The 27,166-nt window shown below is 38.8% G+C and overlaps 1 protein-coding gene across 7 annotated transcripts in view; it reads right to left on the bottom strand.

Annotated features, from left to right (window-relative positions):
- Nucleotides 1-27,166, bottom strand: part of KCNA4 (potassium voltage-gated channel subfamily A member 4) — a 307,754-nt gene that overhangs the window by 162,167 nt on the left and 118,421 nt on the right. For 2 of the 7 annotated variants that reach the window (XR_002440484.1, XR_002440482.1), the window contains exons 1-2: nt 20,061-20,210; nt 19,045-19,142 (exon numbers count right to left, since the gene is read on the bottom strand). The exons of 4 other annotated variants lie outside the window; for them this stretch is intronic. The gene's annotated coding sequence lies outside the window, so the exon portion shown is untranslated. Of the gene's footprint in view, nt 1-19,044; nt 19,143-20,060; nt 20,212-27,166 lie in introns of those variants that run through there. One more of the 7 variants, XR_002440501.1, reaches the window with a different exon arrangement.

The raw sequence follows: 27,166 nt of genomic DNA on the forward strand, positions 1-27,166 counted from the left end.
GCACATAACATATATAAATATTTGTGTATTAGGGACTAAAATGTAAGTCTTAAGTTCTTGGTTTCACAGCTTCCATGCAGGCATTTTGCACCTGTCAGCTTGCTACCTTGGTTGGCAAACTAACAAAGTACCCTAAACCTCCAAGGGATCCTGTTGTGGGAAATATAGCCTCACTGACAACAAAAACGGTTCAGAATGGTTGAAGAGAAATGAGAGCTGAGATATTGTCCGAGGGTAGTCTTAAATTACAATCATGAGAAATAAAAACTTTTCATGGAGACAACAGAGGTAAGTCAAGTAGGCTGATACAAATAAGTGCATTCTACAGTTACACAGCAGATAAAAGACAGGCTTCGTGAACACTGTAAGTGCATTTATGATTTACTAACCCCTAATAGAGTTAATTACCATCTCTAGTTGCCAAAGTAAACAGCTTTTTCCTAACGAATCATGATTCAAGTGAAGTAAATTGTGTCTAGAATTAAACTGACAAAATATCTATTTTTAGACCCCCTGTTCTTGATTTGAATTACAAGTTTCATGTATCTTTCAAGCAGGCTTTACTTCTGATGCCAGAGTTCTCTCAAGTGAACAAAGCAACTGTGATGGAAACGATGTAGTACTTAAAAACTCTTCATCTTTGGATACACATAGCTCAGTTTCTCAAATTCTACATAAATCAAAATTGAAGTGGACATTCTCATAGATTTTAAGGACCTGGACAAGCTCAGTGTTGTGATCAGCAGTGCAGAGTCTGGTGGGAAGTCTGTAGCTAGAGGTGTTTGCCATGGGCAGGTACGAATCTGGCTTTCTTTAACATCTTATCAATGACCTGGATGACAGGATAGAGCACAACCTCAGCAAGTTTGCTGACGATACAATGTCAGGAGGAGTGGCTGACACGCCAGAAGGCTGTGCTGCCATTCAGAGAGACCTAGACAGGCTGGAGAGCTGAACAGAAGAGAACCTTATTGGTTTCAACAGGCAGAAGTGTAGAGTGCTACACTTGGGTAGAAATAACCACACGCATCAATACACATTAGGGGCTGACATCCTGGAAAGGAGCTCTGCAGAGGAGGACTTGGATGTTCTGGTAGACAACAGGCTGCCCATGAGCCAGCAGCGTGCCCTTGTGGCCAAGAAGGCCAATGGGATCCTGGGTGCATTAAGAAGAGCGTGGCCAGTGCATCGAGGGAGGTGATCCTCCCACCAAACTCTGCCCTGGTGAGGCCACATCTGGTGTGGTGTATCCAGTTCTGGGCTTCCCAGTTCAGGAAAGACTGCAAACCATTGGAGAGAGTCCAGCTAAGGTCTACAAAGATGATAAGAGATCTGGAGCATCTCCCTTATGAAGAGAAGCTGAGAGCTGTTGAGCTGTTCAGCCTGGAGAAGACAGAGGGGATTTTATCAACACTCAAAAATAACTAAATGAGGCCAGGCTCTTTTCAGCAGCACCCAGTGACAGAACAAGGGCCAGCAAGCACAATCTGGGACACAGGAAGTTCCATGAGAACATGAAAAAGAACTTCTTGACTTTGAGGGTGAGGGTGACACAACTTCTTTGATACAAGCTGCCCAGAGAGGTTGTGGATTCTTCTTCTCTGGAGGCATACGGAAAATGCCTGGAAGCTTCTGTCTGCAACCTACACTAGGGAACCCATTTTAGCAGGGGCGTTGGACTCTCCAGAGGTCCCTTCCAAACCGTACAATTCTGTGCGATTCTGTGAAAATCAAAACATGAATCGCATTTGATCAAACTAATGGGTCATGGAAACTGAGCAGCACCTTTTCTTACCACAGTCCCTGAAAAAGCATTCACAGCTTGAATTTGCACAACAAAATTTATGCATCCTTTCTCTGAGTAATCTGTAATTTATAGAGAGAGATTAATCACTCCAGAAAGATGCATGTTAGCTGCCAGCTCTCAAACTTCTGAGAGGTTACAGTGAACTTTTTCCAAAGAGGACTACTTATTTTAAGTAGATGCTGCAAAACAACATTTCTCATCAAATTGAGTACAGAATCATCTCCTACCCTGTCTTTGCAAACTTTTTAGAGCTCTTCAACCTTATTGGTACAAAAATCAAAGGCAAATATTTCTTCCTAAAATGAAAAAAATGAGACAAATAACCAGTTTTCCCTTTCAAAAAAATGGAATATTTCATTATCACACAGATACAGTTTTTCATCAATTTTTTTACATCTCACTCCTCTTCAACTTTTTCTCCTCTTAAGATCTTCCTTACTGCAAAGAGAATTCATAAATTCAGCTTCCACAGCCTGTTATTTGCCAGGAAAAGAAAGGGCAAAAAGAAAAGTTGATCAGTATCTCTCATGCGCATACCTTCACTTCTTTCCTAGGATGCTGTAACTCCTGCAAAGTCTAATTTACAACAATGAATCTTTATAAGGAATTCTCTAAGGTTTATGGTCTGCAACAGGTATTTCAAGTATAGAAAAGACATTGGCAGGTGTGGAAAAAAGATAACTTATGGGCTAACCATCCATTTCAAGGTTGTGTTCATACTCTCAGAACATACTCCTTTTACCACCAATGGAATGTTGTTAACACTTTTTTGCATTTCTGCAGCCATTTGGAGCTTGAATTACTACACTTGATACGCTCATGTTGTAGGTGGAAAAAGAAGAATAAATCAAGGCTGGTACCCTCCCCAAGGAACTTAACACTTACGTGACAAGAAATACAAAACTACTTGTAGAGAAAATTTAAAAACGTGTTCCTAGAGGACCTAAAAAATAGGCTATTTGTTGATATTGCTCATTGAAAAGAAACCTTATGCTCTCACCAAAATAAGTTACCAAAAAGAAAGTATGTCCAATGCATTCTGTTTCTTTAGTACAAGAACACAGCAAAAAAGGAAATACTTGCATATAATACCATATTGGAGTGCCTAAACCCTTATCAAGCAGACAGATGAATGCTTAAGGGGAATTTGACTCAAATTGAAGCTATAGCACATACTATTGAGTGTAAAGAGTCACTTGGCAGATTCCCCCTTCTAAAAGTACAGAAAGACAGAGTAAATAAAGAGGGGAGAATGTCAGAAGAACTGAACTCACTACGGCAGAAAGAGGTGCATCTCCTACTTCATGCTATGAAAGTGCCTCTGAGCAAAATGAATGCATGGCAATAGGAACTGTTGATTTATATTGGCTAAGATTTTACTCAGGGTACTGGGGGATCAGTACACACGGGGAAATGAATACAGCAAAGGAAAAAACGAAATGCAGGAAGTTCTATGAAGCAAGTATCAATAATTAATACTAGTTTCCTTGCCTTTTCACACTCATGCCATTTTAAGGAGAGTACACAAAAGCATTGTCAGTCACCATAACCAGGCCACAGACTGTGTTATGTATAAAGGAGAATGTAAACTTATTTTAACATTATTAGTTTCGTAATCATCTTACATGTCATGTTGGCTATCATGAATTATCACACATTGCACAGTCACAGAGTACTTCTTCTGATGGGAGAAGGTATCAAGTTCTTATGAACACGTTAGTCTATAACAGTCAAACATTAAGGCCTGAGTAAAAGAGACCAAAAAAAAAAAAAGATGCCTCAAAAGTCAACGTTGAAAACTCCCATATTTTCCAATAAAAGATCCAAGAATAGGAAGTGTTTCTTTTTGCAGAGGAAGAACTTAGTTACAGATTACAAAAATTGAAAATTCACTCACAGCAAGTTATATTTTGCCCAGAATGTGCCATAAACAATTATTTATATAAAAGTAACTAAGGAGACAAATACTACTGATATTTGTGCTTCGGATTATTTATATTTTAAAATATACTTCTATTAATCTATCTTTGGAAGAGCTTATTCTCTCCTGCCAGCCCATTATACTTGCTCACCTATGTAAACACTGAAACAAAAATGGCAATGGATCTGAAACAGCCCTATCAACTTGTTTTTTCTTTTTTTTTTTTTTTAATATCAGATTTACTGAAGTTATTTAGGGAAAAAAAGCTAACACCACTTCAGCTCAGGACAGAATCAGTCTGAGTCTGATGAATAACATCTGGAAAACTTGATCTACAAAAAATAAAGGACCATAGAATGGATTGATCTGGGACCTAAAGCAAGATTCACTTATTTCAATTTCATTCCAGAACTTTTCTTACTATTGTGCTGTCATCAGTCATTTCAAAGAGAAAAGCAAAATCTCTCACGAAAGGCCACTAGACAAAGCATTTTCTGACATCCCTCATCAGCTATGTCATAAAGAAATAACCCAGGCCCATATAAGGCAGATGCCAAATTAACTCACAACTGGGTGATTGAGCATAATACAAGAAAAAAAATTAAAAATCTCTTTAAATAGAAAAAATACGCTCTTATTACCAAAATATGGTGCTATGACTCCAACAGTGATGCAATATTCATTTACAAACAAGTAGCATTTTTGGGAACTTGTGAGAATCACTGGCAAATGAGGAATTGCAATATTGCATCTTGCCTATACACCTCCTTTCCTCTTACTCCACTATTGTCAATACCAGTTGCAGCAGTAACAACTGCTACAAACAACAACAAACTGCAACAAACAACAGTACATGTCTTAAATAAAGCAACCTTTTCTCACGTTCCCAAATGCTTAAATGCAGCCACCCTTTCTTTTTAAATAAGAAACTGGTTATGAACTGGAATCCAATCTTCTCAGCTGGTAAAGCTAAATACAACGAGAAAAATCTTGAATCATGTCTTTGGGTGATAGAGTAACATAGACTATTAGAGCTGTTACAAATTTCTTGGAGAATAATGAGAGAAAAATATTCCCTCATATTGCCAGACAGGTAAATAAATATTTTAAAAAAATAGTCTAGAAACTAGCTCTCTCTTAACATGTTCAATATATGTCAAATAGTTTAAGTGCCTACTGTTTAAATGTCACTAACTTATGACTCTATACATACCTTACATCTGACACAGATGTAGCATGAGACTTCATTTTCTTAAGAAACTGACACAGGCTTGGAGCTAAATCTGTATTAAATCACAGAATATGCCAGCAATATCACCTCAAAGGTTTTCTTACTGCCAGGCATGCAGCCTATTAGCTTTTAAAACAGTCACAACAGGCACAGCAGTAACCATATCTTGTAGTACACCACAGGCTGCACTGTGGGTTCCAGGCATGATACAATCCCAAAAGGATAAATTAATTTAACCCTTAGCAATTTGCTTTAGATTAATCAGAAACTTCAGAGGTTTGACAGGAATTCCAGAAAGAAGTACATAAAAATGCCAAGTATTTCGCTTACACTACATGTTAGTAACACAAATGAAATTTCTGCACTGTTTGTACAGCAGAGAATCTGAGTAAACAATATTAATAATAAAAAGAGAGTTTAAATTGTATTGGGCATGCTTCCACTTGAGTTAAAAAAACGACACTACAAACCTCTTAGTTGAAAAGGATGATAGTTACACATCCAACACTGACACAACAGAGTCCCAGTAGACTAGCACATGAAATGAGGACATCCTGTTCCCATCTCTGCTACCAATACACTAACTTGAACAAGCCTTTCTTCACCTTTCACGGTGCATTCACCTGCTTGTTAACTTACACTACGTACAAAACAGGCATAACGCTGTACGTTTGTTCAGCACACGGACCTCTTGGGTTGACTATGACCTCTTCATGTTACTATTACAACAGAGAGCATCCATCAATACCAATGTCACTAGTGATTTCAGAAGCCCTTGATCAGGCACGCAAGTGAAACTGCTGTGTTCAACAGCTCATCTCAGTGGTTCTAGTTCTTGATTTGATTTACATGTGTTTTAGATGCAAATCACACTTTCTGACAAATTACCCAAAATCAGATTACCTCTCTGAAAGAAAAATTATAGTATCCACAAAAAACACTTATTGTACAAGATTTGTAATTTAAAAGCTCTTGGCATGATTTTGCATACAATTCCTGGACCTGAAGTGAATGCGACAGTAGTGAGCATTCCACGTGAATCAATTTACTTGGCAGCTGCCTGCAAGACTTCAAAGCATAGGAAGAAATCCTATAAGCTGATACTCAGCAGACAAAAAAAAAAGTCAGATATGCAATAAATTGGATAAACCAGCAATATAACACCAGTGTGCAAGCATATGAGGAAAAGCTGTCACACAAAAACAACAGAAAGCAGATAAAGGTGAAGAACAGAAGCAAAGATGAAATAAAGCAATACGCATGTCAGAACGGAGTTAAATGAATGTTAGTCACTCAGCAGTTGTAGGTCTGTAAAGAACAAGAGACGTGTTGATAGTCTTATGATTCAGGTTGAGAAACATGGCATTTATCTTTTCTAGGCACTGTTCTTTGCTTCATTATGTTTAAATAACTGGAAAAAGTAGTTAGAATGAAATTGGTACCTTTTGTCACTGTAAGCTTCTAAATAAAGAACAAAATAATCAAGAATCTCCAGTTAAATTTCCAGATTTCAAGTATCAGTAGCAACTTCAAAGCTGTAATTATACTGTTGCTTCCTAACAAAGCCAAAGAAATGGTATGTTACTGTACACAGATCGGTCTTGGAAGAGTAATTCACATAACACTATTGAAAGTTACTGATGAAAAGACATGGTTATTTTTCCAATTGCTATTTTGCTGCACATAATGTTCCATTTATTGCATTTAGTTAATACACATACATGAATTTTGTACAGATGTACAATCTACATACAGTGTAAATATAATGCTCCAGTAGACAGCGGAATATTAGCATAGGTGAACATGGAATTCTACATAGATATGCCTGATAGAAATCAGCCCAAGGCAACATAAGGGCTTTTTGTGGAAAAACAACAGAGGGAAATAAATAAATAAACCCACTACTTTACATCCGCTTTCATATCTGGTCCCAGATCTACATGGCAGATGGTTAAAATTTTTTCAGTGTTTTCCAGTGAGGTAGAGGTTCTAACCAATTTACCCTTAGCAAATGGCATCCTCTTTCTCCCCAGAAGCAATCCCAAAAGGTAGATAATAACGTATGCCCTGGGAAGGGTAGCCAGCACGTCAGTACAGCACAACAGAGTCATGGCACCAGAGGTTAGGACAAGAATCTAACACAGCTGGGAAAGATAAGAGATAAAACTGCTTGCTCTGTTACAGCAAGTAAACTGCAGTTTGAGTCTGAGAGATGAAGAATCACCCAAGAACAGGGAAGCAAGCAACTCATTACTTCAGCAGGTAATGACCTGTACCAGAGAATCTGTTTTACAGAGAAAAGGAATAAGTCCCAGCTGTGAAGACTTGATTACTATCAGTACTTGAATTCACAAGAACTCTTCAACAGTATTCAGTGGTATGTTGGCACAAAACAAGACTACCTATTTTTCCCATTCAAAACATTTAAAACAAGTTTTGCTTTTCTTTTCAGACCACTAGAATAAAGTCAGTTGATTTGAAAGGTTTACAGTTCTTGCTTTCAGATACGTCGCCAGAAAAGTGCAGTGCAACTGCTATCACAGACCCTAAGTGCGAGGCACAAGAGGCAAAAGATGGAAGTCTTCAGTTACAGGAGGGAAAAACAAAATAAGAAGGCTACTAGTTTTCATCTTCCTTAAGGTATCAGCGCCTTCAGAAAAATAAGCAGGCCTGTCGTAAACCAGTGTACACTAGAGTGATGCTAAGGAGGTCAAGAGGGATTGTGTGAGGAACAGTACACAGAGGAACGTTCATGTGCTCTCACGATGCAGACAACTACGTCAAAGGCCATCTCAGAGACTGAAACTTGTAGACTCACCTGTTTTCAAGTCTTCCACCTTTCATCCCTTCACACTTGTAAAAAGACATTCAAAGCCTAGAAATGAGCGTTGGTGCAATCACCTAAAAGATAGGTATGTTGTAATACCAATGGGGCATCCAAGTGCACAAATTGCATGAAATACAAAAGCTGCAGGATAGCTTTCCACCTGCCTCAAATCATATCCTGATGCTTTCAAGTCAGAGTAGCAGTTCTTAACTTGGCAGTGAAACCAGTCCTAAAAATTGTTATGCCGTGGAAAAGAAAGCAAGATAATAATCACCACATAAATAACTAACTGAAATATTTAATAAGGTTTCTCACAACATTTAAATGATTTTGACACAAACAAAATTTAGTCATTCATCCTTCCCTTGAATCCTGTGTATGCATATGCTTCATTTTCCTTAGCTATGCTAATTAATACACATGTACTTAGAAGTTTTTATGCTGTAGTACTCAGAGACAGTTAGACATCTGATTCGAGTGGGAACATCTCTGACTAAACCTACTTGACCAACAATGACATGAAAAATAAAAAAAGGTGTGGACAGGTAGATGAATAGAAAAGGAAAGGAATACGGAAGCATTACTGCCATAATTAATCCATGTTTTTCAAGCAATATCTTCTCCAAAACAATAGTAATAAAAGATGAGCATATCAATCTCAAGAAAAAAAAAAAACAAGGAGAAAAGGCTATTTTCCTAGATCGCCATTTACATTTCTTTTAAAAAAAATCATTCAAAGATACGTACAATTTTAAGTACAATTTTAAATATGTAAGGTTGATCCTAGATGAAGCATCGTTCTTCTTTGTGCTCTGCAATTTTTCTCTTCTGCTGCCTACACAGAAAGCACAACCACAGAGTATGCAGTTATAGTGCTGCTGCTACCTCAGCTGCGCTATCATGACTGGTGGGAGTACACAGGGGAAAACTGAAAAAGAGGATCTTTACAAAGATGGCTAAAAGCCATTGTTTTTAGACCCTAAATGTGGCAAAAGTCAGAATTCTGTCTCTTCTTTATTTCTTAAAGTTCTATTTTGTAGTTCAAGAACATCCTGGAGAATGAGAAGCAGATTTCATTTAGTCCACCATGCAATTCTGTACTGGCAGCTGCAAAAGGGTCATTTCCAGGATCACCATCTAGCATGTACATCTGTACTTGCATTGACAAAAGATTTCCATCCAACAGGGTACAAGAGTTTGACACAATTTAGTATGTGTTAAGGAGAGAAACAAATTTTAAAATTACCTCTGTGTCTACTGAACTAAAATTCTCTAATTTTAGTGCAAAGTCTGCGTTTATCTTACAGTTGAACTGGTTCTTGAATCTTTGCTTTGTTGCAGCCTTTTTGAACTTATAAGGATAAATATCCATACATCATATTTAGCCATCCTTATATTGACAGACACAATTTATTTCTTCTCAAAGGAAGCCTTTACAAGACACTGACACAATTCTATACCTTCATGTCTCTTTTTTCTCCCACAATCACTCCTCCTTAAAATTTAACATCAATAAAGCCAATTAGATACCTTAAAAAGTATCTGTGTGAATTACGTGCTAAACCAAATCCTTATTGAAAATGTTATGCTGCAAAGCTCTGTTTCAAATGTTGTTGCAAGAACACATGGTGAACCTCTCCCTCCACTACCTTTTTCTTTAGTAACTTTCAACAAAAGATCATCCAAAAGCAGTGGAAGTTAATGTGATGAAATGTAAAAGAAAATCACATCAATTTGAAGTGTCTTATATAACAGCAAATGTTCTGTGTTTCAAGTAGTGGGTTGGAGTAAAATGAAACTCTGAACATCCCCCATCGTGGGGGTGGATAGAGAAAGAGACATAGCTTACAAAAACCGTACATCTTAGCCTGAGAAATTCAACTCAAGAAGGTCAATCTAGTTTACAGTCTGTGTATTAAAATGCTAAAAACATCACATAATCAACCAGTTCTGAAGAATCAGACTGTAAAACTTCAATATGTACCAGAAGGTAAACAAGAGTACATAAATTAAAATATAACTGACTGATGGTGTTCATCAGCAGAAAATTCTATCCTTATTTCATTATTCACAGCTCAACAGTAAATAATCAAATGCAAAGGATCACTTCTAAGATGTGCTCCATTAACACAAATACCTAAAACCACAAAGGTATAGGCTAAGTTACTGAGTATTTTAAACAGCCAAAAACTCAATGGAACTAAGGGATTTTTCTTATCACTTACTTTCAGAAAACTGAGTTATTCCTCACTACAGCTAATGGCAGTCAGACTCCTGGCAACAGAAGTCAGGTATTTGACATGAACAATTTCCTTCGGCATCCAAATTACCCTCAGCTGCTTTCAAGCAATGGATTAGGCTAAAATAATGTTAAACACCATCACAAACATGGAAAAATATGTTTTGAAAGTAGCTGAAAGTAGCTTATACAGACTGCGTTGCTGAGTCTGTAAATAAGCTGTGTGAATTTTGACCACAACTGCTTTATCTGTCCTGTGGCTCATAAGAATGTTTTGGTTTAATAAATGACCAACTAGTTCATATATACTCTATTAATTTCAGCTACACGTGACTTAAACAGTTACAGCCAGTCTCTGAATATTTTTTGTTAGCATAATCACAAAATCATAGCACAACACAAGATGCAGGGGACACCAACAGTCCAGTCTCCTACTCCCAAAGGGCAAGTTATGAGATCAGACCAGGTTATTTAGGACTTGATCCACCAAGGGCTCCCAAAAACTCCAGGGACAGAAACCACAAACGCTGAAACATTGCTCATTATGTGCATGACATCCTGTTTTCTTTCCTGACTGTTCAACTCCCATGTTAAGAGAGACAACGTAAACATCTCCAGTGGGAATACATAAACACATCTACACGAAGAGAGAAATAAATACCTCATGAAATTTATTCGTCACGTTTTCTTCTCCTACAGTATTATTCAAGGAAAATAGCTAACTCTACTTCCTTAACCTTGTGACATAGGTCAAGCCACATAGCGGTATTAACACCTGTTACTCAGCACTGATGAATTCACCTCCAATTTCAAGATAGAAATGCAGGCATCTTGTCCTACCAGTGTAATAGAAAACTGATTCACAGTAACTCTCTAGAGAAACATTCTAGCTAATTAAGAATGCCTTTAGGTCAAGTGTATTTGTACTTAGAATGGTACAGAAGCTCTAAAATGATTACTTAAGTAGATTTGCTTATTGTTAAAATCCTTAGCAGAGCTTTCATTATTCATTATTTCATTTGCTTCTGTACAGCTTCTTACATTGCATCTTTTGCTTAATTATCTCAAATCTCCATTAAAGATATGGCTAACAATATTTGGTTTCTCTTCTTTCTATTCATCTGTCTCCAGGAAGACTATCATATATACAGTTGGGAAGAAAAAGAGGGAGCAAAAGCTGTACGTTTCTGGTAGAGAAGAAGCATTTCTCATGCATGGAGTGAAAGATAGGGCAGGCTGTTATCATCCCAAGCTTCCACGGGAATCCGTTCCAGAGACATTGTGCCATTATAAATTTTAATATTATTAGTCTTCCCACTATGGCTCTAATTCTGCAATAAAATTAACGTCTGAATTGCATGCCAAAGCAATGTGTACAGCTTCCTAAATTATGTAGACAATTTCTTTAATTAAATGAAAGCTGCCTTAATAACTTTCATGGATATTACAATATTTAATTTATATTTTTGTGGTCACTTCTGGTTAACGTTCTAATTGTCTTCCTTTGGATTACATTACTATTACTACGAAAGGATAAGCATAGGCCATTAACATGAATAACAGCCACTTAGGTACTATTAAATACTGTACGAGATTACACTTAGATTGTAAAAGATGCCTGTAATATTTTATAAATATACCGTTGTCTCTCACATTAGATTTATTATCTTTTCTGAAGAGCTTAATTAACAAACATAATTTGTTCAATTGACAGTCCTCCCAGATGCTGAGGAACAATTACCACATCTCTTCAAAACAAAGTAGAGTAGTATGAAAAATTATCTTTAAAAAGCATAATATCACTACTGTGAGAAAAAAAAATCGGGGCCCAATACATTTCTAATTCATATAAATGTTCTTAGGAACTTAAGTTTTCCTTTTAGGAGCATCCAAACTACTTCTCAGCACTATGTCTAAAAGAACATAAGCTAAAAAAAGCTTAATGCTTACCGGGGTTTAAGCATCTAACCAAAAATCAAGAACGCCTACTAGCCCACATAAATGAATAATGCTATTAGTTTGGGGGAACAGCCTGTTCTGACAAGGGTAGAATATCTCTTTCTCCAGCTACCCATGTTTATCCTGATTGCCCAAGGTGTACGTGCATTCAGCAACTTCGTAAATATCCTTTCCAGGACAGCTACTTTGTCACATTAAAAGGCATGGTTTGATCTGTATCCCTCAGTGCTGAAACATGATATATTGAGTCAAAAATGTCACTTATCAGATTTTTCTCCATTTAATCAGAATGATCACTAGCTCAAAAACAAAGACTATGTGCATTATATGTGCATTATACATGTATCAATTGGTGATCCGCAAGGACGGAGGGTAAGGCCAACCTTTAGAGAAGGCTAACTTTCCTCAAGTCACACCAACTGTGCTTCTAGAAGCGCCAGGCAGCACTACGGAATAACCTGCACAGCCTCAATCGGATCAGAAATGGAGAGTCGCATGACATTCGGACTGTACTTCCTAACAGATGTAAATACTTAAGAGAAAAATTGTAAATGAGAATTAGTGGGCAAGCAGAGAGAAATCCCTTGAGCTAAGAGTTCATCAGACGCGTGTCAAAGAAATAGTCAACATTTGCTTCTATCATATCAAGGAAAGCAGAACTTTGTGCCTTCTAGAATTAACTATGATACCGCTCAATCATTTAATTTGTCTAAGCCAACAGAATGTTCATCATTAAACTCTGGCTATTTAAACTAGAAGAAGAATTTATGGACTCCACAGATAATCAGGGAAAGACGATAGAAGAGTTGCGTGTTCAGGCAACACACTCATTACCATACTACACATATTGAACCTCCATTTATTGAAGTAAATACCATATGGTGTGAACAACTCAATGTAAAGCTCAGTAAGGAATCCAATCAATAACAGCCAACCGGAATACTTAAGACTGCAGCGATAGATATTACATGTTCATTTTTTACATATTTAGGAACAGTAAATAGCTTCATAGTATTGCAGATGAGACAACTGTCAAACTGCTCTTTCTAAATCAGACTCATATTTCAGTACTGAGCCAGTCACATACATAGAAGTTATGAATAAACCAAACAATCCAAATAAAAAAAATACTGATTCTGCTTTTCGTTTGGAGAAAATTGCCAACTTCTGACCTGGGTATCCTGTCCTAGTGTTCACTGTTTAACATGGATTTCACGTAAAACACAAAATAGGTAAATTATAACTGAGACCAAGGAGTTACTCTGAAAGGATTCCTATGCGTGAAGCTATCAAAAAAATATCAGGGGTCAAATTAACTGCTAATGATTTCATAACGACAATCAGCAACCCGATTAGCCTAACGGTCCCTAATAGTAGCATACAACTGCAATGCACTCAAGAGTTGCAAACACTGGAGGACAGGCTCTGTTTAAGCAAACTGCTGCCACCTGTCCTGCAGGCATGCTTCTGCATGTAAAAATCTAGAGGAATCTTTTATACTTGCATTCAAAAAAAAAAAACAAACAAGGTAGGTTACTACTAGAGATGTATGAATAATTATTCTCATATTTAATTGTCCAAAATGGGATGCTAAGGAGAAATTAAATTTACCCTAGCAAATAAACAAATTAATAACATTTTCTGATTAAAAACAAACAGGAAACATTTGTTTTTAAGTCTAGCCCTCTCGTTATGCATGAAGCATAAAGTATGTATTGTATTTAGGAGATTTTGGATCAGAGGGCTTAATTTTATTTAAATTGAACTCAGCATTAAAGGGTTGGTTTTTCTATGGGGGAGGGAAGGCAACAATGTACAAACAGAGGTGTTTGACTTTCAAAGATGCGTGCAGTTTCAACAGGGAGGAAATGCAGTACATTCAACACACAAATTACTCATGTGATCAAAACACGTAATCTTCTTCTGAAATAAGTAATATCAAATTTTTTTGCTCAGACCTAACTGAATGCCTTCAGTTACACCCCAGCATGTTTTCAGTGAACAAACATTAAGTACTATCTTTGCTCTGCACACGTGACCTGCTTTCTCAGATCATCTTTGTTATCTTCTTTCCTTCCTGATTATTTTCAGTCTAAGAAGTCCCTCACCTTTCTCTCCCAATTCATATTCTTCATGTTTAAAGGACTAACTTCTGAACTCTGAACTTGCCAAATCCAAACATTACCTTCTAAACAGTTTCTTCATTGAGATCACAAGACGCTGACATATTCCTTCTGGACCTTTTATAAAAACAAAGTAGCTCTTTTAACGTCAGAGAAACTACCTTGCGTTTTTCCTTCAGGAAAAGATCAGGGAGAATTCAGTCCATAACTATTAAAACCCTGTAATTGTTACAGCTACAGAAACAGAAGGGCTCTTACACTGCAAGTGTATTGTTCTACAATGTTACAGCTACGAAGGCATAAGTGAAACTAAGGAGAAGAATGAAACTACATCACAACCACTGCAGAAAGTGAAAACTGCAAACATGTCAAATGTGTAAAGCAAATCTTCAGAGGTACAATCCTGGAGGTTGTCATGGCAACTTTTCTCCCTCCTTCACACTGATTTTTGGCAAGCATTTTAGAATTTTAAAAGCATTTTTACTCCTTCCCTCTTAGCCCTTTCTCCTCTTAACAGAGTATGAATGATAATGCAAAAAATGAAGAGTACGCAAAACATCCATGTGCAGCCGCTTCAGATCAAAGATACGTCTAGCCCGTAGGTGTCTGGGAGCTTACGGTATCACAAGTGCAAGAGTGCAGCTAGAAAGCTTTTTTTTTTCCCCCCTATGATGTTGAGCTGTTAACTATTACTGAAAGACTCTGGACAAGAATTGTCTCAAAAAGGTTGAGAATCTGACAGGTATATGAAATTAACACCTGCACTAGGGTAGTTCTGTGCCAGTAGTCTCATCTCTTACTTGTCTTCTAAAGGGCTATTTTGTTGATTTTGACTGTATCTTTCTACAGTCAAAATATGCAAGTGTTGCAATGACTAGAAGAAACAAAGGATTCTTAAACTTATGCTATCATAGGATCATCAGAAGCAGATTTATGAAAAAGGCAATCTTCTCCATCTGTACTACAGTAACAATTTGTTCCATTCACAGTATTTGCTGTTCTCTTCACACTATGGCACATGTTACACAAATATTCCAGCCTTGCTTGACTGCTCACTAGCTCAAGTTATGCAGCCTAAACCCCCTTTAGTTAAGTGACACCCTGAGAGATGCCTCTGTATGATGAACAATGATGCATTGAACACATGATGCAATCAGTCAATACGACCCTAAGCCAGCCTCTAGTACCTCTGCCCAGAAGTTTGAAATACCTGGTCAACAATAGTCATCTTAAACTTTTAACTAAGTGATAAAACAGAGCACTAGTGTTCCATTTCTTCCTTGGTCACGCCCAAGAGTGAAGTTGAAGAGCCCCATTCTCACAGGATCAGAGCCCACCTCTGGCTATGTTGGCTATGTATGACTCAGGAAGCGCGCCCAAACTTCTAGCTGTGGAAGCCTGCCCACAGGTATTCTCCTTTCACAGCCAGCACACACGGAGAAGAAACCCATTTTTAATTTTAAAGGCATCTACTGAAGATACATGTCTTCTACTCAATTTCCTTCTCCAGAAGTGGAACATCTGCTTCAGGGTATATGCCCTCAGTTAAAGGTTCTTTGAACACAATGCCAAAAACATTTTTAGTGTGGAGCATTAGTAATACGTTTTTATGGCTTGCTCTTTCAGGAAAAATCACTCAAACACGCTAATAGGATTCTGGGAAATATTCTTCTGTCTCCTATTTTACTACAACAGAAGTAAAACAATTTTGGTGAAGACAAAAGATCCCTCCAGCCCAGTCTCCTGTTCCTGGCAGTGGCCGGTATTCAGGGTGATTCCAACAACTCCGGAATGTATTTCTACTTTCCTTACCGTCATTTACCTGGGAGAATCATCACTGCATGCAGAACTTAAGCTCTATGGTTGTCTCTTCACTTTTTACCCTAATTTATTCTTTTAACCTCCCAGGAATCTGAGCATTTATTAGCTATGGACTACATAAGAAAAAAAAAAGTAAAGACAGAGGTTTTGCTCACTTCATTCATTATGTTCTCCATGTGAAATTTTTGTACTTATTTCCTATTCTTCCTATGTTCTGTACGAACTAAAAACTCATGGTTTTATTTCTCTTCACATAAACTGACCATTCCATATTGATTAACAGAGTACTTCATATTGATTACTGAGTCACCTGTTGGACAGATTTCAAATGCTGTATGATCAGGCGGATTTCTCAGTGTGAGTACAGCACAGAGTAAATACCTATTTAGCAGTGCTAAGAATTTGAGTTATTAGATGAGTCAAAACAAGTAATACTTCTATGTGTAAAATACATCAGATAATGTTGTTCTTTCAAAGCTGTGTTGCAAAAATACAGATAGCAGAAGCCTCGTCTCTCTTTTCTGAACACACAGAATACGAGCTGACTGCAAATCCGAAGTCTACGCACACAGCTGACAGAAGTTTCTGAGTTAGATCCCATGAGAATTTTACAGGCTTTTCTTCGGCAGAGTGGAGGGGGGCAGAAAAAAGCCATGCAATTAACCACGTCTGCAAAGTCTTGCTAATAACCCCAAAATTCTAGAGGCTATCAAGACCAAACAGATCCATGCTGGCAATTCGTGAAAGCCAGATACTTCATCTCCACATAACTCACAATCAAATGAAAGGAAAACATTGTGTTTTTAACCTAGTGACCAGACCATACTTACCACCTTATACCATCACAGATATAGTTAGTCAACTCAAGAGGGTTAGCGAAGGAAGAGAAATCTTGGAAAGAACACCCTGCATGATAGGAGAGTTTCACCAGCGCTTCAGAAGAACATCACATACATACCTGCAATGTCCTTTACAACTGCTTCAGATACGTTAAGGTGATTCTACTCTGTGTAACACACATAAATATACATTAAGTAGTACATAAGAAAGGTACCAAATAAATGATACATTCGCTAGGATGCAAACAAATTTACGGTTTGTCTTAATAAAAATAGTAAGACAGCATGAACTGGAATAAAGCAATTTTACAGTTTAAAAAGCCTCAACTGTTCAAACATTGTACTCGTTACTATAGATTTTAGCATTTGAGAAGAAAACACAGCACATACTTTTTTGGGTAACACAACACAATTTCCAGCAAAATAAACATTATACTCTTATCTATAGCTTGACCATCTTACCATGTTTCAAGTCCAATCCAGAAGAAAGTACTGACAAAAATGGTTCAACAAAATAACTTCCCTTCCAGGTTTCCCTCAGCATTCCCTCTGCGCAGACACGACCAGGTACAAAAATGAATTCACTGGGTCTGAGTATTTGTTACTCTACCACAGTTATTACCCATAGGAGGATGAGTCTTATTTTCAGTAGCAGAGTTACTTGACGTGGCAAAGGTTCACGTACTAAGATCTACAGTTCTTGGACTCAAGTGCTTCCCAAGATGTACAGATACAGGACATGCTGCCATGCCCACCTAACTGCTGCAGAATCAAAACGTGGACAAGTTCCCAAGTTCTACTATTGGAATTTCCTCAAAGCAAAAGCCCTATTAACACATTCCATCCCCATCAGGTATTACCATATTTAGTACGGTTGAAGCAGCTACTGCTTTTGAACAGTCAGCACTCAGGCTCTTCCTCCTTTTACACTTTTAGTTTTTCCACAGAAAATAGAAGTAGACTGTTTTGTAAGCATTTCAGACTACAGATCAAAAGCAGCGTATGAACCAAAACGCATTGCCAGAGTGCTTATACAACGTGCTCTATGAGGTAGGTGTATGCATAGGTATGTGACTGCAATCTGAAACATTTCTTAAGCCTACCTTCATGTATGAAACATTATGGAAATCTCATCGCAATTCAGTAAAATGACTTGTAGTGGAGCTTACATCTAAACCAGAGGTTTAACCCTTTCGTACACCTTTAGTAAACAGAAGATTTTGTGTCAGCCACGATACACTAATCTCAAGTACTTTTGGAACACAATCTGAAGTTCCTTAGTAAAAAGGCACCTGTAAGTTGGGTAAGTTACCTAACTGACAGGAGCTGAATGGAATAAATGCCAAGTCACTACAAATAGCTCAGAAGCCTGTGAAGATTTTACTGGTTTATTAGCACAGGTCTACAAGCACACCTAGTCTGGCCATTCTTCACAGTCTGTTACTGCTGTAAACTAGTAGCATTGCTCCTTCTTTCAGGTGTGCGCATGTTCTGGGGATGGAGGAAAGGTTCCAGGAGGGATCAGTAAGTATTTACATGAGCAGTCCACTCATATTTGCAGACAGAAATTTCATTTCTGCCGTAGATAATTTCGATGCTAATAGTTACAGAGAGAAGTCAGAAACCTGTATACTTCTACTATTATTAATTATGATATTATTACTAACTGTACAAAAATGGTAAAACTGGAGAAACTTGTGCACAGTACATGCAACAAAAACAAAAGACCTCAGTAGGTGTATCTATTTCTGTATCTACAGCAGAGAATTGTGTATATTGTGTTTTTCAAGGACCTTCAGCACCTGCTGAACTCAACCGAACCTGTTGCAGCAGGTCTTTCATTGGACACAGCTTATGTTTTCTTAGACTATTTATAGGGAGGGCATGAGTTTGTGCAATTATCCGTTTGCATCTGAATACGCCTGGTGGATTTGAGCTATGCTTTTTTTTTTTTTGTACAACCTGAAAAGCATGCAATGACATGAGCTCTTTTACCGACTATACCAACCCTTCAATTCCATCAGGAAAACAAGGATATAATTTGTCATGTTGTAGAAATATTGTGTTTTATGGAAAAGTACAAAAATAATTATATTGGCACGCAAGAGGCTCGATTTTAATGCAAACATCCAAGGTGGAAAAATATAATGGTTATGAAAACCCTCACAACCAGCTTCTGATTTCATAGGAAATAAAAATAAGAGGTGTCGACGAATTCAAGAAAACCATCGAGGTAACAAGGGAACGCAGATGATTTAACTTATAAATAGGAGTTACCTCTGAGAAACAGCAAGTCTTCACCTGTTTTGTTTCAAGAACTGGAAATGGTGGCTCTCAGTAAGAAAACAAAAGCTGATGGTATCTGAATGTCTCTCCTAAAAGAAAAACGGGCAAAATTTGCATTTGTATCTACGATTTATTCGCATCTTCAGTGTCTCTTAAATACGCCATGAGCACTACAATCATGGCCATGTTAACTACACAACGTCCTGGTCCAAGCGAGCCCTGATTAAAGCCATTCACCTCCCGATTCTCACCCAGCAGGAGGGGTTTTACTCCGTTACTAACTTCCCCTTCAGGTGGCACGTTGCGTTGTAGTAGCAGATCTACAATTTCAGCAAGGAGCGGGAGCACCCTGCACTTGCAATAATCACACGCTCATGTGCTGTATCGAATACGCGTGCCCACTTAACATCTCAGTGTAACACTCCGAAACAACCAGCAGTAAGTTGGATAAAAATGCATCTTTAAGAAAAAGGAAAAACCGCTCTGAAGAGAGAGCAAACAGTTTCTTTCCAGAGCGCAGAGCTGTCACGACAGGTGACTCACGTTGGGCTGCATTAGTCATGTCATGGCACGTTACATAACCAGAGGCAACTGACACAACACAAACTGACACATCACAACGCAGCCTGTCAGCAGCTATATCCATGCAGCTCAGCTTTTTAAAGAAAACGTAGGGAAGAAAGCGTTGTGGATTTTATAAACACCACTTAGGAGGAGAAGAAAAAAAAAAAGCGGTGTGAAACGTTCTGTTGCAAGTTATATTTTTACACTGACACGTTCTGCTTCCCTCAGTTTTCCAGGGGATTTGCCTTTGAGTAGAGCCTGTTAACCTCAGTGGATGGAATCCAGCTGAACTCCCGAGCAGCTCCATCCTTTACCTCCGGCGGCACGCACCCGGCACCTTCCTTCAGGTCCCCCTCTAACCTGCGGACAAGGCGCCCTCACCAGCCCCTCAGAGAAAGCACCCGGTACACGACGGCGGGGGAGAAGATTCTGGGGTTTCTCACCTCACGCACCCCAGCCGCCCAGCAGCAAGCCCCGCGGGAAACTTCCCGCCTGCCTCCGCACCCGCGCGCACCTGGGGCCGCGAGCCGCAGGGCGGGCTCGCTCGAGCTCAGCCAGGTGCTGCTGCTGCCGGCTCGCGTGCACCGAGGTGCGGCTGACAGACAGACAGGCAGGCACCGACGCAGCGGCGGCCATCTGCTGCCGGCGGCAGCTGGTTTGCGGCCGCCCTGCCAGAACCCGGCGGGGAGCTGGGTCGGGAGCAGACGGGCTGTTGCTCAGGTGAAGCGAGCACGACGTCCGCAGCAGGAGCTGCACCAGGTGCACGCGGGCTGGAAATAGCCACTTTTATCCTGCCCCCAGAAGGGGTTCTCCTCAGATCCTCTTACAGCTGGGTAGGCTAATAAGTGTGCTTAATCAAAAATGTACTTTGACAGCATCACAATTCCTGCTCTTGAAACAGCATATCATTATTACTATTTCAGGCATCACCACCGAGTTCCAGGAACTCAAATGCATGTAATTAGAAGGTGGACTGGCAGAGGCCACGTTCGTGTGCTGTGTTCATCCTCTCAGACGGACGGGGCTCTGTTGTCTTTCATTCCAAATCTGGTTTGTTATATAGCCTCTTTGGAGAACTCTAGTTAAAGGCTGATAGAAAATTAAAGAGGGAGTAGCATGTAAATCCACGTGTTCAAATGATAAACCAGACCATATGCTTACCTCTAGAGACTAAGCACAAATCGGATTACATTTCCCAAAGACAGAAAAGCAGAAGCCCAAGCATGAAGACACCAAGCCCATTTGGAAGGTACACCCTCCACACCCAGCGGAGAGCAGGCCACAGTCCATCTCTAACGTGCACATGTCCATTCTCACTCATGGGGCTCTGCAGAACAGCAATGGGGTGTTGCAGGAGAGCAGGACATCGTGCTGAACTCCCACAGTATTGTTTGCATTTCCTATGCAGTGATCCACTCATAATATATCAATACAAAAGCTTAACCAGTTGAGGTGAAGTATGGAGACAATCTAACTTGAGTCTGAAAGCTTACAGGACACTTCCGTTTCCCACAAATAATTACGATACAGTCATTTCAGAACATAGAGACCTGACTACAGTCCATCTGCCCAGATCCTCACAGGGGCAGAGTAGAGGGGGACGATCCCCTCCCTCTCCCTGCTGCCACCTCTCTGCTGATGCGGCCCAGGACACCATTGGCCTTCCAGACTCCAAGATCCGGCTCACATCCAGCAGGATCCCCAAGTGCTTCTCCACAGGGCTGCTCTCAAGGACTCCTCCCAGTCTGTACTCACAACTGGGACTGCCTTGGCCCAAGTGCAACATCTTGCACTCAGCTTTGTTATAAGTCACTAGATTCTTGTTTGTTCACTTTTCAAGCCTGTCCAGGTCCTTCTGGATGGCGTCCCTCCCTTCTGTTGTGTCAGCTGCAACATTCAGCTCAGTGTCATCTGCAAACTTGCAGAGAGTACCCTCAATCCCACTGTCTATGTTGTTGATAAAGATGTTGAAGAGCACCGGTCCGAAGACAGACTCCTAGGGGACATCACTCATGACTGGCCTCCACCTGGATATAGAGCCTTGGACAACAACCCTCTGGCTATGACCATCCAGCCAATTCTTTATCCGCTGAATAGTACAGCCTTCAAACCTCTCTCTCTCAAATTTAGAGATAAGGATGTGGTGCACAACTACGTCAAAGGCCTTGCACAAGTCCAGGTAAGCAACATCAATTGCCCTTTCTTTGTTCATCGATGTTGTCACCCCAACATAGAAGGCCCAGTCTGCATGCCCCAGCTCCTCCTTCCTTATTTGGAACTGCGTAAATCCAGTAGCGCTTTAAGAATGTATTATTTCAATTTTTAACAGCAAAAGATTCTCTCACATGTATTTACAAATGACATCTTATCTGCGTTATTTCCACTTAGACTATGCCAAATCGTAATTTTCAGAATTACACCTTGTTACATAAATAGCAGTAGTTTTATTTACTAGCCACATTAATTTTCTTGCTTGCATCTATGACACTTTTTTTTTCAAATCAATATCAATATGCTTTGTCCTGAATGTTCTCCAACACCCAAAACATTGTGGTCACTGTTCATTTTGTCAAGAGGAAACATAGTTAGAAAAACCTCAGCGGTGAATTCTTATCCTAAAGAATATCTTAAGGCCGTACTTTTCTTAAGTAAAATATGCACCACCCATTGCGCATTTTCCTCATCCCTCCATCATGTATGTAGGAAACATGTGGATACAGTAAATCTCTATTTGATCATCTGCACACTTCATTTCCAATGACGCTTTCAAAGTTGCACACTAACTGGAACAAAAATAACCTGAAACGAAACCACGTCACCCTCACAGAAGCCTTCATCCTTCTTCGTAACACTGAGAGAAGCCCCTAAGGAAAATAATTTTTCTTTTGTTTATTCTTTATTTTTGGAATTGGAACTTGCAATAGAGAAGGGGAAAAAAATCTGTGGCAGTGACATCAAGCCAGCCTAAGGGCAATGTCTTTTTACTCCCTGGGCTATATTTAGAACTGTCACTTGTTAAGAACACTGTCAGCTAAAGCAAATTTACCAAAGAGGCTCTGCATTATACACAAGGCCTGAAGCACTCATACTGTAATATCACCGTAACCAAAAGGGAAGTGTGATTGTACAGTCTAATATTGGGTAATCTGAACCAGCTTCATACCATTTTTCACATTTAGCATTAATATGCGCTGTTGCTAAGGAGCTCCCCTACCATTTTTTTCTTAAACACATTCTTGCTTAAAGTAGTGGTGTTTTGGTACGCGCACACTCTTTTGTGGTTAGAAGAACACCCATCTCAGATGTCAACAAATCCAGTATTCCTACAATAACAAAGAGTGCTCAGTAACACATGGCTCATTAGTTGAGGTGTTGTTTTTTTTTTTTCCTATAGCAGGACCTAAGAAAGCTGAAATTGAAAAAAATAGCATTTTCATCTTCATACATTGTACAGAGGCACATACAGCAGACTTCATTTGCAACTGCACCCCTACCTCTTTTGCACTAGAAGAGGTTTGATCCTCACCACCATTAGCTATGCATTTTGCCAGCAATTTACAGGAGCCTGCATGCTGCACTAGTAAAAAATCTGCACGGCTTTCCGGAACACAGCTTGCCTTTCATGTCAGTGTCACTTATGAAATGCACCACCCAATGCCTCACTGTGTTCACATCCACTGCTTAGACTCCATAAACATTCAGAGAGCATCAATTATTGTCAGTGGGTGCCATTATTTTCCACATGGAGGAATTCAATGACACATCCAGGCTGGACGTGGCTCTGGGGAGCCTCGTCTAGTTGTTGGCAACCCTGCACGCAGCAAGGGGGTTGAAACTACTACCATCAACATCTGCCTCTGACATCCCGGGCCAACATAATAAAATAGAAGGCATTACTTCTGGAGCAGTCCTCACGTGAGGGTGCGTTAGTTCCTGGCTAAAGTGAAAGGCAGAGAGAATACATCTGCAGTAAACAGGGAGAATGAAGCAAAGCATCTGCCTACATGCTTTACAAGGCCAACAGTATGTTGGAGAGGCTTTATGACAGCCCCAGTTCCTGCACGACCAGAAGTCAGATTCTCCCAGCTACGCTCAACACAAGTTTCTACAAGAAGTGATTGTTTCTTGACATTACCGTACTAGGTTCTTGGTATTTGTTGCAGATTGTGCCTTTGAGGATGTTTTCAGATAATCGGGAAATCATTTTCTATTTTGTCAAAATTTTTGAAACTTTCCAAATAGTGAGTTTATTATTGCACCTACTAAGGTATAATAAGTTCTCTACACACAAATCCAGCTACCTTGAATTCTAATTGACAATTGCAGCTTTCAAGTCCAGGAAGACAATAGCTTTTAACTGCTATGAAAGTACTCATCAGCTACCTTACTGTAATGGCTGAGGCTTATGATGCCTCTAATAAATAAAAAACTTCACTGATTCCCAAGTAGATTTCACTGTGTTCTTCTGCCTATGGTCTTCCATATCAGATGAGACCTTTCCTTTAATCATCTAAGATACTAAAAATTGAAATTATTCTCCTTTAAGTGTGCTTAAGGTCTCAATATTCTGAGTGCCTGGAATTCATACCAGAAGTGCACAGTGCCCATTTGGATCGTCGAAGGCTTTGTCAGGCCATAAAACAGAAATAGAAAAGTCTGTAGTGTTTTAATTAGGAACGGAAGATATTTTACATGGGCTTGAAACTCAAGCTCGTGTGAACAGAAGAAAATACACCATAAAAATATATATATAATTTAAACACAGTATGGTTTCTATTCATTTATCAAAACAAGGGCAGCCATCTCACTCATGTACGAAGTCTGTCTGTTTTCTACAGGAAGAAAGGAACTAGGCATCAACTGTTGCTTAAACTGACAAGGACAGAATCATTCTATGTTTACTGTTTGCCAGTCACCTGTAGTAACCATTGCTGAACAGAAAGTTTATGAACTATTGAGCTCAGTGACTATTTGAAATCACTGAATTGTTCCTGTCATGTGGGCCAACAACCTTATGTCCTTTCTGGAGGCAATGACGCAATGGTTCATTTCCAAAAATGAAATAATGCTCTTGAGATAGTACTCTCAGAGAAAAGATCATGTCATTTTGAGCCCAATCCCATATTCTTTTGAAACCACATGGAAAGAAACTTGAGAGCTTCACTACACCTTAATCCTGTTCCCTGCCACAGAATTTATCAGAAGCCAGTATATGAAACCATAACATTTAGTCACTCTCTGGAACTTGCCATTGTTTCTTACAATGACTGGATCCACTGTCTTCAATTCATATATTACCTCCTATACAATTGATATAGGAGCTAAACAGCTTAATGCTAAACAGCATTAAGCTAAAAATTGAAGGACAGCAAATGCTTAAAAGCAAAAGTTCAATGTCATATGGAAATATCCACAATAACTCGGAACGAACCAACTAGACTACCAAAAACTGGACGGTCGGAGAGAAAATAACCTTTCCATTTGTACGACCCTACTAACAAAGCCATGCCACTTCCAGTACCCAGCTTCGTTCTGAGATCCGGCTTAGACAGTTTGGCAAATTGACTCCATTGAGCCATAGAACTTGCTATTTACAAATTAAACAGCGACAACATCCCCAAATTGCATTCCTCTGTTAGTCACATTACTAAGAATTTCATGTCTCTTCCATGCACAACCAAACTCAAAGAAGTTAACCTACATTAATTTCTGAAACAGATTATTTAACAGGGATGTTAAATCCCTTTGCATGCATTTTCATTCAGAACTGACTGCAAAAGTTAAACTGATAATGTAAAAGACTGTATAGCATTTCAACTCTTCTCAGAACACTGCTGGGATAGAAATGAGTAAGCCTAATCAAATCCCAAATACTGCCGGGGCAGAAATTTGTGGATTTGATTTCTTCGTTTCATCTTTAAAAAAGGAAAAAGAAATCGTAATTGTTCCATCATAACATAGTACCTGAGTTGTCTTATTAGTGCTGAAACAGTATTTTTTCCATATCTCCTCTTTTGTTTTTGTCTTTCCCACCAAGGTCCGTAGGTGCTATAGCACTTCATAAACTGACCGGTTTTTGAGATGCATCTTAGACTTGATCTATTGATCGCTCTGCAAATGAAAATTTAGTTTCTAAAATTAGTTTGGGCTAAATAGGATCAACAGAGTAACAAGGAGAAAGGACTTGGCTGTTCAGAGCTCCACATTAAGAAATCTATTCCGCACTAGATACATTTGGCACTTGGTATTCAACTTCATCGTATTGAATAAGAGTTAACAGTGGCTGCAAATAACCAATTTACAGACTGCTGTAATCTCAGATTACAGAGACTACAGAATCAAAGTTTACTAGACAGTGGAAAAGATTAGGTTTACTATTTATACAACCACTTTTACTTAAGCTATAAGGTATCATTCAGGTGTCATCAATCCTCAAAGGAAATAACTTTACTATTTACCAGCACTTTTAGTTATGCATAACGTATTGAAATACAACTCTGTATTAATCTGAAATACAATGCTTTCAAAGCTTTGTTATATAAAATAGTAATTTCTGTCAAAATGTTACTTTCAACATTTGTACAGAACAGGCTATTAGCTGGAACCATCTGTTTCTAGGGCATATTTTTAATTTAAGATAATCACAGTTATTATAGTGGCACTATAAAAAGTATCATCAGAAAATATTGTTCATTAAACTCCTGTTATTAAGCTACCTTTCCTTACAGAAAAAGAAAAGAAAATGAAAAACATGACACAGCTCACACACCTGTTAAAATTAGTTTGTTCAGGACAGTGCTCATAATTCCATTAATTATGCTCTATAAACACAAGCGACATTGATTAGAGACATTCTGCTGAACATGGTGTAACACTGGCACAATGGCATCTAAATGCTTTATCTTTATTACCTCAGGGTAATGAATTGTAATGTAAAGAGCTGATGAGTAATTAAACTCATCAACTGTGGATTTAGAGATATTTTTAGTATCATATGATGGAAAATCCTCTCAAGAGTAGCAAGGATATATTTTCAAAGAATGTATTATATTCCTTAACAGCTCTCTTGAGAGAGCATTTCATACTCTGTTTCTAAATGCTGAAATTGCAAAAGAACACTTTATTTCATTTTTTTTTCTCTGCCCAAGGTCAGGAACTTCAGATAGGACTTTTCTTAGTAAGTGTAAATCATTTTCTGTTTGCTGAACTCCATTGAGATGCAGAAGGTCTTTTGTCCATGGATCCTGTATCCGCGCCATAATGATATTAAAATGGTTAAGCACCTTCCTAAAACTTTTAATGGTTCGTTTGATTTTTGGTTTGGATCTCTTTGGGGTTTTTTTTTTTTGCTCCAAAGTATCTCTTCCTATCTGGATAGATAAACATCTATCTATCAGGATGCACTTCCAGCCTAAATTTACCCAAGACTAGTTTATAAATCTATTCCATATTTGAGTATTTGAGCACTGAAGATATTGGCTTGGATATTGGATGCAGCTTGGTTAAGCGTGTTGTAACAAGCGTGCTGCAAACCAAAAGCACTGAAAAT

The sequence above is a fragment of the Numida meleagris genome, chromosome 6 (genome assembly GCF_002078875.1).
Source record: "Numida meleagris isolate 19003 breed g44 Domestic line chromosome 6, NumMel1.0, whole genome shotgun sequence".
NCBI classification, from domain to species: domain Eukaryota; kingdom Metazoa; phylum Chordata; class Aves; order Galliformes; family Numididae; genus Numida; species Numida meleagris.